This window comes from Silurus meridionalis, chromosome 24 (genome assembly GCF_014805685.1).
Source record: "Silurus meridionalis isolate SWU-2019-XX chromosome 24, ASM1480568v1, whole genome shotgun sequence".
In the NCBI taxonomy this organism is placed as follows: domain Eukaryota; kingdom Metazoa; phylum Chordata; class Actinopteri; order Siluriformes; family Siluridae; genus Silurus; species Silurus meridionalis.
This window is the reverse complement of record NC_060907.1, coordinates 4,337,096-4,350,196: the sequence shown is the minus strand read 5'-3', so window position 1 is coordinate 4,350,196 and position 13,101 is coordinate 4,337,096. Positions and strand designations below refer to the sequence as shown.

Below are 13,101 nucleotides of genomic sequence, written 5' to 3'. Positions count from 1 at the left end.
TATAATATGTTTGTGTCTATGTGTGTCAATCTTTGAGTGTGTAAGTGTTTGTGTTTATTACCAGTGTGTGACTGTGTGTGTGTGTGTGTGTTTAAATGTATTACCAGCATGTGTGTGTGTGTGTGTGTGTGTGTGTGTGTGTGTGTGTGTGTGTGAGTGAGTGAGTGTATCAGTGAGTGAGTGTATCAGTGAGTGTCTGTATGTGTGTGTGTGAGTGAGTGAGTGTGTGTGTGTGTGAATGTGTCTTTGAGAGTGAGCGTGTGTATGTGTGTTTGAGTGTGTAAGTGTGTAAGTGTTTGTGTGTGTTATCACCGAATGGCCACCAAATCGCTGAAACAAAAACACAATAAATGTCATAAAGTTTTAAAAGAAGTAAAAATTATTATATCTACTAACATTATTGTGTGTGCGTGTGAGTGTCTGTGTGTCAGTAGGTGTGTGTATTTGTGTCTGTGAGTGAGTGTGTGCATGTGTGAATGTGTCTTTAAGAGTGAGCATGTCTGTATGTGTGATCGAGTGTGTAAGTGTTTGTGTATTACCTTTGTGTGCACTCTCCACATCTGAAATAAAAACACAATAAATTATATAAAATTTGTGTCTGTTTAAGACTGAGTATGTGTATGTGTGTTTGAGTGTGTAAGTGTTTGCGTACATTACCAGTGTGTGACTGTGTGTGTGTGTGAGCGTGTCTTTGAGAGAGAGCATGTGTGTATGTGAGTAAGTGTTTGTGTGTATTACAAGTGTGTGACTGTGTGTGTGTGTGTGTCTTGTGTGTCAGTAGGTGTGTGTGTGTAAATAAGTGTATCAGTGAGTGTCTATGTGTGTGTGAGTGTGAGCATGTGTGTATGTGTGTTTGAGTGTGTAAGTGTTTGTGTGTATTACCTCTGAGTACCTGCTTCACTGCTGAAATAAAAACGCAATAAATGTTATAAAGTTTTAAAAGAAGGTAAAATTATTATATCTACTGTCATTATTGTGTGTGCGTGTGAGTGTCTGTGTGTGTCAGTAGATGTGTGTATTTGTGTCTGTGAGTGAGTGTGCGTGTGTGAATGTGTCTTTAAGAGTGACCGTGTCTGTATGTGTGTTTGAATGTCTAAGTGTACAAGTGTTTGAGTGTATTACGTGTGTGTGTGTGTGTGTGTGTGTGTGTGTGTGTGTCAGCAGGTGTGTGTGTGTGTGTTTGTGTGACTGAGTGTATCAGTGAGTGTCTATGTGTGTGAGTGTGTAAGTGTGTGTATGTGTCTTTGAGAGTGAGCGTGTCTGTATGTGTGATTGAGTGTGTAAGTGTTTGTGTATTACCATCGTTTGCACACGTCACGCCTGAAATAAAAACACAATAAATGTTATAAAATTTGAAAAGATGTTCAAATTATTATATCTACTGTCATTATAATGTGTGTGTGTGTGTTTTAGACTGAGTGTGTGTATGTGTGTTTGAGTGTGTATTTGCGTGTATTACCAGTGTGTCTTTGTGTGTAAGTGTTTGTGTGTATTACAAGTGTGTGTGTGTGTGTGTGTGTGTGTGTGTGTGTGTGTGTGTGTTTGTGTGTGTCAGTGAGTGTGTGTGTGTGAATAAGTGTATCAGTGAGTGTCTATGTGCGTGTGAGTGTGAGCATGTGTGAATGTCGTTGAGAGTGAGCATGTGTGTATGTGTGTTTGAGTGTGTAAGTGTGTAAGTGTTTGTGTGTATTACCATTCTGTAACTGCATCATCACTGAAATAAAAACACATTAGATGTTATAAAGTTTTAAAAGAAGTTAAAATTATTATATCTACTGTCATTATTGTGTGTGCGTGTGTGTATGTGTGTGTGTGTCAGTAGATGTGTGTATTTGTGTCTGTGAGTGAGTGTGCGTGTGTGAATGTGTCTTTGAGAGTGAGTGTGTCTGTATGTGATTGAGTGTGTGTGTGTGTGTGTAAGTGTTTGTGTGAATTACAAGTGTGACTGTGTGTGTGTGAGTGTGTGTGTCTGTGTGTCAGCAGGTGTGTGTGTGTGTGTGTGTGTGTGTGTGTGTGTGTGTGTGTGTGTGTGTGTGACTGATTGTATCAGTGAGTGTCTGTATGTGTGCGAGTGTGTGCGTGTCTGAATGTGTCTTTGAGAGTGAGTGTGTCTGTATGTGTGTGTAAGTGTGTAACTTCTGACTGTGTGTGTGTGAGTGTGTGTCTGTGTGTCAGCAGGTGTGTGTGTGTGTGTGTGTGGTGTGTGTGTGTGTGTGTGTGTGTGTGAGTGTATCATTGAGTGTCTGTATGTGTGTGTGTGAGTGTGTAAGTGTGTGAATGTGTCTTTGAGAGTGGCGTGTCTGTATGTGTGATTGAGTGTGTAAGTGTTTGTGTATTACCATCGTTTGCACGTGTCAAGTCTGAAATAAAAACACAATAAATGTTATAAAATTTGAAAAGATGTTCAAATTATTATATCTACTGTCATTATAATGTGTGTGTGTGTGTGTGTGTGTGTGTGTGATTGAGTGTGTCAGTGAGTGTGTGCGTCTGTGAATGTGTCTTTAAATGTGAGTGTGTGTGTCTTTGAGACTGAGTGTGTATGTGTGTTTGTGTGTGTGAGTGTTTGCATGTACTCCACGGGTGTATTAGTGTGAGTGTGTGTGTGTGTGTGTGTGTGTGTGTGTGTGTGTGTGTGTGTGAGTGTCTGTATGCGTGTGAGTGTGTGCGTCTGTGAATGTGTCTTTAAATGTGAGCGTGTGTGTATGTGTGTTTGAGTGTGGAAGTGTTTGTGTGTATTACCTTTCACCTGCAACCAGTGAGTGAGTGTCTGAATGTGTGTGTGTCTTGAGAAGGAGCATGTGTGTGTATGTGTGGTTAAGTGTGTAAGTGTTTGTGTATATTACCAGTGTGTGTCTGTGTGAGGGTGTGTGTATGTGAGTGTGTTTGGGTTTGTGTGTGTCTGTGAGAGTGAGTTTGTCTTTGAGAAAGTGTGTGAGGGTGTGTGTATGTATGCGAGTGTGTTTGTGTGTATCAGTGAGTGTCTGTATGTGTGAGTGAGTGATTGTGTGCGTGTGTGTATGTGTCTTTAAGAGTGATCGTGTGTGTATGTGTGTTCGAGTGTGTAAGTGTTTGTGTGTATTATCACCTTTTAACTGCCTCAACTCTGAAATGTAAACACAATAAATTTTATAAAGTTTTAAAAGAAGTTGAAATTATTATATTTACTGTCATTATAAAGAGTGTGTGTCTTTGTGTGTATTACCGCTGACTACCTCCTTCATTACTGAAATTAAAACACAATAAAGGTTATAAAATTTGAAAAGAAGTTCAAATTATTATATCTACTGTCATTATGTGTGTGTGTGTATCAGTGAGTGTCTGTATGTGTGTGTATCTACTGTCATTATAAAGTGTGTGTGTCTTTGAGACTGAGTGTGTGTATGTGTGATTGAGTGTGTAAGTGTTTGTGTGTATTACCTGTCACTCCCCGCTTTATTTCTGAAAAAAAACACAATAAATGGTATAAAATTTTTAAAGAAGTTCAAAATATTATATCTACTGTCATTATGTGTGTGTGTGTGTGTGTGTGTGTGTGTGTGTGTGTGTGTGTGTGTCAGTAGTTGCGTGTGTTTGTGTGTGTATCAGTGAGTGTCTGTTTGTGTGTTTGAGTGAGTGTGTGCGTGTATGAATGTGTCTTTGAGAGTGAGCGTGTGTGTAAGTGTTTGTGTGTATTACCTGTCACTCCCCGCTTTATTTCTGAAATAAAACACAAGAAATGGTATAAAATTTTAAAAGAAGTTCGAATTATTATATCTACTGTCATTATATATGTGTGTGTGTGTGTCAGTAGTTGCGTGTGTTTGTGTGTGTATCGGTGAGTGTCTGTTTGAGTGTGTGTGTGTGTGTCTTTTAGAGTGAGCGTGTGTGTATGTGTTTGCGTGTGTAAGTGTATAAGTGTTTGTGTGTATTACCAGTGTGTGACTGTGTGTGTCTGTGTGTCAGCAGGTGTGTGTGTGAGTGTGTGTATCAGTGAGTGTCTGTATGTGTGTGTGTGTGCGTGTGTGAAGGTGTCTAAGTGTGTAAGTGTTTGTGTGTTCCCACCTTTTAACAAATCTATCAAATCTAAAATAAAACACAATAAATGTTATAAAGTTTTAAAAGAAGTTAAAAGTATTAAATCTACTGTCATTATATGTGTGTGCGTGTGTGTGTGTGCGTGTGTGTATGTGTGTGCTTGTGTGAATGTGTCTTTGAGAGTGTGCGTGTGTATGTGTGTAAGTATTTGTGTGTATTACCAGTGTCTGTGTGTGTGTGTGTGTGTGTGTGTGTGTGTGTGTGTGTGTGTGTGTGTGTGTGTATGTGAGTCTATCTGTGAGTGTCTGTATGTGTGTGTGTGAGTGTGTGCGTGTGTGTGTGTGTGAATGTGTCTTTGAGAGTGAGCGTGTCTGTATGTGTCTGTGTGTGATTGAGTGTGTAAGTGTTTGTGTGTATTACAATTGTCCCCCTGCCTCAACTCTGAAATAAAAACACAATAAATGTTATCAAATTAAAAAAGTTCAAATTATTATATTTACTGTCATTATGTGTGTGTGTGTGTGTGTGTGTGTGTGTGTGTGTGTGTGTGTGTGTGTGTATCAGTGAGTGTCTGTATGTGTGTGTATCTACTTTCATTATAAAGTGTGTGTGTCTTTGAGACTAAGTGTGTGTATGTGTGATTGAGTGTGTAAGTGTTTGTGTGTATTACCTGTGACTTCCTGCATTATTTCTAAAATAAAAACACAATAAATCTTAAAAATTAAAAGAAGTTCAAAATATTATATCTACTGTCATTATATGTGAGTGTGTGTGTGTGTGTGTGTGTGTGTGTGTGTGTATCAGTGAGTGTCTGTATGTGTGTGTATCTACTTTCATTATAAAGTGTGTGTGTCTTTGAGACTAAGTGTGTGTATGTGTGATTGAGTGTGTAAGTGTTTGTGTGTATTACCCGTGACTTCCTGCATTTTTCAATAAATGTCATAAAATAAAAATAAAAGTTCAAAATATTATATCTACTGTCATTATATGTGTGCGTGTGTGTGTGTGTCTGTGTGTGTCAGTAGGTGTGTGTGTTTGGGTGTGTGTGTATCAGTGAGTGTCTGTATGTGTGCATGTATGAATGTGTCTTTGAGAGTAAGCGTGTGTATGTGTTTGTGTGTATGTGTTTGTCTGTATTACAAGTGTATCAGTAGATGTGTGTGTGTGAATAACTGTATCAGTGAGTGTCTATGTGTGTGTAAGTGTGTGAATGTGTCTTTGAGAGTGAGCGTGTCTGTAGGTGTGATTGAGTGTGTAAGTGTTGTGTGTATTACCTGTGACTTCCTGCATTATTTCTGAAATAAAACATAAAATTTAAAAAGAAGTTTAAATTATTATATCTACAGTGGAACCTCGGGTTACGAACGCCCCGGCATACGTATAATTCAGGTTACGAATCGCAGTTCATAAAAATGTTGCCTCTAGTTACGAAATTTTTAGGATAGCGTTGCACGGAAAAATCGCAGGCAGGTTAGTTTTTTACGTATCGCCACGTGCTCTCGCTGCGCTCTCGTGCAGCACATACACATCCGCTCGTCGCTCTAACAGTGTGGAATTACTGAACTTTAAATACTGTACGTATTCCTATCACCATGCCGCCAACAAAGTAGCCTGATGGAAATTCTCCTTCCAAACAATAACTCTCCCTCCTCCCGCTTCTACGGACGTCGTCTCCATCATGCACGCAGCGAGACTTCTTAAAGGTAAGGTACCATTTAAAGATTGATATTTTATATGTTTATATGTTTTTATATGATACGATTTCAATATAACATGTTAAAAGTAAATAATATTAGTGAATATTGGCGTAATATTTTTTTTAAAGAAACACTTTTGGGTGTCCAGAGCAATTACCAAGTTTCTATTCATTCTTATGGGAAAATTTGTATCGGGATACGAGCTTTTCAGGTTAAGAGTAAAGTGATGGAACCAATTAAACTCGTAACCCGAGGTTCCACTGTACTTTCATTATATGTGTGTGTGTGTGTGTGTCAGTAGGTGTTTGTGTGTGTATCAGTAAGTGTCTGTATGTGAGTGTGTGAATGTGTCTTTGAGAGTGAGTGTGTGTGTATGTGTGATTGAGTGTGTAAGTGTTTGTGTATTACCAGTGTGTGACTGTGTGAGAGTATGTGTGTCTGTGTGTGTCAGCAGGTGTGTGTGAGTGAGTGTGTCAGTGAGTGTCTGTATGTGTGTGCATGTATGAATGTGTCTTTGAGAGTAAGCGTGTGTATGTGTTTGTGTGTATGTGTTTGTCTGTATTACAAGTGTGTCAGTAGATGTGTGTGTGTGAATAACTGTATCAGTGAGTGTCTATGTGTGTGTAAGTGTGTGAATGTGTCTTTGAGAGTGAGCGTGTCTGTAGGTGTGATTGAGTGTGTAAGTGTTGTGTGTATTACCTGTGACTTCCTGCATTATTTCTGAAATAAAACATAAAATTTAAAAGAAGTTTAAATTATTATATCTACAGTGGAACCTCGGTGTGTGTGTGCATGTGTAATTCAGGTTACGAATCGCAGTTCATAAAAATGTTGCCTCTAGTTACGAAATTTTTAGGATACGGCGTATGTGCGGAAAATCGCAGGCAGGTTAGTTTTCGTACGTGGCCACGTGTGTAAGTGCGCTCTCGTGCAGCACATACACATCCGCTCGTCGCTCTAACAGTGTGGAATTACTGAACTTTAAATACTGTGTATTCTATCACCATGCCGCCAACAAAGTAGCCTGATGGAAATTCTCCTTCCAAACAATAACTCTCCCTCCTCCCGCTTCTACGGACGTCGTCTCCATCATGCACGCAGCGAGACTTCTTAAAGGTAAGGTACCATTTAAAGATTGATATTTTATATGTTTATATGTTTTTATATGATACGATTTCAATATAACATGTTAAAAGTAAATAATATTAGTGAATATTGGCGTTATTTTTTTTAAAGAAACACTTTTGGGTGTCCAGAGCAATTACAAGTTTCTATTCATTCTTATGGGAAAATTTGTATCGGGATACGAGCTTTTCAGGTTAAGAGTAAAGTGATGGAACCAATTAAACTCGTAACCGAGGTTCCACTGTACTTTCATTATATGTGTGTGTGTGTGTGTGTCAGTAGGTGTTTGTGTGTGTATCAGTAAGTGTCTGTATGTGAGTGTGTGAATGTGTCTTTGAGTGAGTGTGTGTGTGTATGTGTGATTGAGTGTGTAAGTGTTTGTGTATTACCAGTGTGTGACTGTGTGAGAGTATGTGTGTCTGTGTGTGTCAGCAGGTGTGTGTGAGTGAGTGTGTCAGTGAGTGTCTGTATGTGTGTGCGTGAGTGATTGTGTGCGTGTGTGAATGTGTCTTTGAGAGTGAGTGTGTGTATGTGTTTGAGTGTGTAAGTGTTTGTGTGAATTACCATCGTCTACCGCCTCATCTCTGAAATAAAAACACAATAAATGTAAAAATTGGAAAAAGTTCAAATCATTATACCTACTGTCATTATAATGTGTGTGTGTGTCTTTAAAACTGACTGTGTGTATGTGTGTTTGAGTGTGTAAGTTTTTGCATGTATTACCCCAGGTGTATTACTGGGTGTATTACCTCTGTGTGTGTGTGTGTGTGTGTGTGTGTGTGTGTGTGTGTGTGTGTGTGTGTGTGAGTGTATCAGTGGGTGTGTGTGTGTGTGTGTGTGTGTGTGTGTGTGTGTGAATGTGTCTTTAAAAGTGAGCGTGTGTATGTGTGTTTAAGTGTGTAAGTGTTTGTGTATATTACCAGTGTGTGTCTGTGTGAGGTGTGTATATGTGAGTGTGTGTGGGTTTGTGTGTGTGTCAGTGAGTGAGTGTGTCTGTGAAAAAGTGTGTGAGGTGTGTGTGTGTGTATGTGAGTGTGTGTGTGGTGTGTGTGTGGGTGTGTGTGAGGTGTGTGTGTGTGTAAGCGGGTGAGTGTTTGTATGTGTGTATGTGTGTTTAAATGAGTGTGTGTATGTGAGTGTGTCTGTGAGATTGTGTGTGTGTGTGTGTGTGTGTGTGTGTGTATGTGAGTGTGTGTGTATGTGAGATTCTGTGTGTGTGTGTGTGTGTGTGTGTGTGTGTGTGTGTGTGTGTGTGTGTGTATGCCAAAGTGAGTGTGTCTGTGAGAGAGTTTGTGAGTGTGTGTATGTGAGGTGTGTGTATGTAAATGAGTGTCTCTGTGTGTGTGTGTGTGTGTGTGTGTGTGTGTGTGTGTGTGTGTGTGTGTGTGTGTATTAGATTAGATTAGATTAGATTCAACTTTATTGTCATTACACATGTACAAGTACATGGCAACGAAATGCAGTTTGGGTCTAACCAGAGTGCAATAACAGCAAGTGCAGGATATACAGTTTTTACATGAATTTACATAGTTAAATAAAATAAAATATAGACTATAAACAGTAATTTAAAGATGTATATGTACTATAAATGTAGCATACAGATGAATATATATATGTACTATGAGTATAATTACAGATGAATATATATATATATATATATATATATGTATTGTGAACATGCTATACAGATGCCTATTACTATACACAGAGATTTACAGAAGGATGTAAGCGGTGAACATAATAATATTGCTATAACTATAAACAGAGAAGAGGTATATATACAGTGGTGATAAGTTAATGGTGAGCAGCAATACAAAAAAGAGCAGTGTGCAAATGAGCAAAGGTTTGTGTAAACAGTCCGTGCAATAACAAAGTGTGAGGTGAGAAATGATCAGTGTCTCGGTGAGCATAAGTTTTTGTTCAGACAGTCCATTAGCAAAGTGACGGAGTGTGAGGTGTGGGGGGGAAATGTGGTAGTGTATCAGTGAGTGTCAGAGTTCACTAAAGAGACAGCTCTAGGAAAAAAGCTGTTCTTTAGTCTGCTGGTCCTGGTCCGGAGGCACATGTAACGACTGCCGGAGGGCAGAAGAGAGAACAGTCTATGGGCGGGATGAGACGAGTCCTTAAGAATGCTGCGAGCTCGACGCAGACAGTGTTTCTTCTGCATGTCCTCCATGGCTGGGAGTGGAGTCCCTGTGATGCGCTGGGCAGTTTTCACCACCCGCTGCAGTGCCTTACGCTCTGCAGCAGAGCAGCTCCCATACCAGACTGTGACACAGCTGGTCAGGATGCTTTCTACTGCGCAGCGGTAGAAGTTCACCAGGATATCCGAGGAGAGCTGATTTTTTTTAAGTGTCCTCAGGAAAAAGAGCCGCTGGTGAGCCTTCTTGACCAGGCTGGAGGTGTTGATGTTCCAGGACAGGTCCGCAGAGATGTGGATGCCCAGGAACTTGAAACTGGAGACACGCTCAACAGCCATCCCGTTGATGTGGGTGGTGTCATGTGTGCCTCTTGCCTCCTTCCTGAAGTCCACAATAAGCTCCTTTGTCTTGGAGGTGTTAAGGAGCAGGTTGTTCTTGTTAAGTGTGTGCGTGGTTGTATGTGAGTATGTGTGTGTGTGTGTGTGTGACTGTGAGAATGTGTGGGTGTGTGTCTGTGAGAATGTGTTTGTGTGCGTGAGTGAGTCAGTGTCTGTTTGTGAGTGTATGTGTGATTGAGTGAGTAAATGAGTGAGTAAATGAGTGAGTGAGTGAGTGAGTGTCTGTGTGTTGGTGAGTATATACTGTATGTGAAAGTGAGTGTGTGAGTCAGTGTATGTGTGAGTGTGTGTGTGTGATTCAGCGTGTCAGTGTGTGCTAGTCAGTGTATGTGTGTGTGTGTGTGTGTGTGTGTGTGTCAGTGTGTGTGTGTGTATGTGTGTGTGTGTGTAGTCAGTGTGTGTGTGTGTGTGTGTGTGTGTGTGTTTTCAGTGTGTGTGTCAGTGTGTTTGTGAGTCAGTGTGTGTGTCAGTGTATGTGTGTGTCAGTGTGTGAATCGGCGTGTGTGAGTGTGTATATATTAGTCAGTCTATGTGTGTTAGTGTGTGTGTGTGTGTCAGTGTGTGTAAGTCAGCCTGTGAGTGTGTGTGTGATTCAGTATGTGTGTGTGGGTTTGTGTGTGTGTGTGTGTGTGTGTGTGTGTGTGTGTGTGTCTGACACACCAGATAGTGTGCGCTGATCAGGAGATTGTACTCACCTCAGCGTGTCAGTAAAAACACGGTACAGGATTCTTCACACTCAAGCTTCACTTGGTTTAGAATTGATCGTGTGTGATTCTTTCTGTCAATTGCTCGCTGCTGTTCGGTAGATGGCTGATGTGGAATGCCGACTGCTGCTCAGTGTTCTGGCCTTTTATACTCTTGATGGAGAACGGTGCACTGTGATGTCAGAGGTAACTTATGATGAGTGGTAAACTGTGCCTCTAGTGGTGAAGCATGGAAATACAACTGAATCGGAATCCTTACCTACACTTCTTCTTCTTCTTTCGGCTGCTCCCATTAGGGGTCGCCACAGCGGATCATCCGTCTCCATACCACCCTGTCCTCTACATCTGCCTCTTTCATACCAACTACCTGCATGTCGTCCCTCACCACATCCATGAACCTCCCCCTTGGCCTTCCTCTTTTCCTCCTACCTGGTGGCTCCATCCTCAGCATTCTTCTACCAATATAATTCATGTCCCTCCTCTGCACATGTCCAAACCATCTCAATCTCACCTCCCTCACCTTGTCACCAAAACATCCTACATGCGCTGTCCCTCTAATAGACTCATTTCTAATCTTGTCCATCCTCGTCACTCCCAACAAAAACCTCAACATCTTCAGCTCTGCTACCTCCAGCTCCACCTCCTGTCTTTTACTCAATGCCACTGTCTCTAATCTATACAACATCGCAGGTCTCACCACCGACCTATAAACTTTCCCTTTCATTCTTGCAGATACTCTTCTATCACAAATCACTCCTGTCACTCTTCTCCACCCACTCCACCCTGCCTGCACTATTTTCTTCACTTCTCTAACACACTCTCCATTACTTTGCACTGTTGACCCCAGGTACCTGAACTCCTCCACCTTCTCCACCTCTTCTCCCTGCAACCGCACCACTCCACTGCCCTCCCTCTCATTCACACACGTACTCTGTCTTACTCCTACTGACTTTCATTCCCCTTCTCTCCAGCACATACCTAAACCTCTCCAGGCTCTTCTCAACCTGCTCCCTACTCTCACCACAAATCACAATATCATCCGCAAACATAGTCCAGGGAGACTCCTGTCTGACCTCGTCCGTCAACCTGTCCATCATCCTGATCCTTGATGCAGTCCAACTTTCACCTTGAACCAGTCGTTCCTACTGCACACTTCACTGCTGTCACACTGTCCTCATACATGTCCTGCACCACCCTCACATACTTCTCTGACACACCTGACTTCCTCATTCAATACCACAACTCCTCTCTTGGCACTCTGTCGTACGCTTTCTCTAAATCCACAAATACACAATGCAATTCCCTCTGTCCTTCTCTATACTTCTCCATCAACATCCTCAAAGCAAATATGGCATCTGTGGTGCTCTTCCTTGGCATGAAACCATACTGTTGCTCACAGATGGTCACCTCTTCTCTCAGCCTGGCTTCCACTACTCTTTCCCATAACTTCATGGTGTGACTGATCAACTTAATTCCCCTGTAGTTACTGCAGGTCTGCACATCTCCCTTATGCTTAAAGATTGGTATCAGCACATTTCTTCTCCATTCCTCAGGCATCTTCTCACCTTCCAAAATCCTGTTAAACAATCTGGTTTAAAACTCCACTGCCATCTCTTCTAAACATCTCCACGCTTCTACCGGTATGTCATCTGGACCAACTGACTTTCCACTCTTCATCCTCTTAATCGCTGCTTTTACTTCCTCCTTACTAATCCTATCTACATCCTGCTTCACCAACTCCATATCATCCAACCTTCTCTCTCTCTGATTTTCCTCATTCATCAGCTGCTCAAAATACTCCCTCCACCTTCTCAACACACTCTCCTCACTAGTCAACACATTTCCATTTCCATCCTTTATTGCTCTAACTTGCAGTACATCCTTCCCAGCTCGGTCCCTCTGCCTGGCCAATCGGTATAAATCCTTTTCTCCTTCCTTAGTGTCTAACCTCTCATACAGCTCCTCATATGCCTTTTCCTTGGCCTTCGCCACATCCCTCTTCACCTGCTGCCGCATCTCCTTGTACTCCTGCCTACTTTTCTCATCACTCTGTCTATCCCACTTCTGTTTTGCCAACCTCTTTCTCCTTATGCTCTCCTGCACTTCCTCATTCCACCACCACGTCTCCTTGTCTTCCTTTCTATTTCCAGATGTCACACCAAGTACTTTTCTAGCTGCCTCCCTCCTCAGTAGTTGCCCAATCATCCAGCACCTCTTCAACACCATCGAGCCCCTGTCTGACCTCTTCCCTGAACCTCACACTACACTCTTCCTCCTTCAGTTTCCACCATCTTATTCTTCTTTTAGTCCTCACTCTCCTCCTCTTCTTCTTCACCTCCACAACCATCCTACAGACCACCATCCGATGCTGTCTAGCTACACTGTCCCCTGCCAACACCTTACAGTCTCCAATCTCCTTCAGGTTGCATCTCCTGCATAGCACATAGTCCACCTGTGTGCACCTTCCCCCACTCTTCGTCACCCTATGATCCTCCTTCTTCTTAAAATAAGTGTTCACCACTGCCATTTCCATCCTTTTAGCAAAATCTACCACCATCTGCCCTTCCACATTCCTCTCCTTAAAACCATACCTACCCATCACCTCCTCATCACCTCTGTTTCCTTCACCTACATGCCCATTAAAGTCTGCCCCAATCACCAATCGTTCTTTCCTAGGTACACCATCTAAAACTTCATCTAATTCACTCCAGAATCTTTCCTTCTCCTCCATCTCACAGCCAACTTGTTGAGCATAGGCACTGATGACATTTATCATCATCCCTTCAACTTCCACCTTCACGATCATCACCCTATCAAAAACTCTCTTCACCTCCACTACACTCTTACTGTACTCAATTCAATTCAATTCATTTTTATTTGTATAGCGCTTTTAACAATGAACATTGTCTCTTCCTTCAGAATCACCCCTACACAATTTCTCTTTCCATCCACACCATAATAAAACAGTTTAAATCCACCTCCAATGTTCCTGGCCTTACTCCCTTTCCACTTGGTCTCC

General features: G+C 41.6%; 1 long non-coding RNA gene across 1 annotated transcript; it reads right to left on the bottom strand.

The window, feature by feature from the left end:
• Window positions 1-7,403: 7,403 nt before the first annotated feature.
• LOC124378469 lies at window positions 7,404-10,402 on the bottom strand. The gene is made up of 3 exons (XR_006924228.1): window positions 10,342-10,402; window positions 10,074-10,254; window positions 7,404-7,423 (listed from the first exon to the last, which is right to left on the bottom strand). It is a non-coding gene; the product is annotated as an uncharacterized LOC124378469 (long non-coding RNA).
• Between the last annotated feature and the right edge of the window lie 2,699 nt (window positions 10,403-13,101).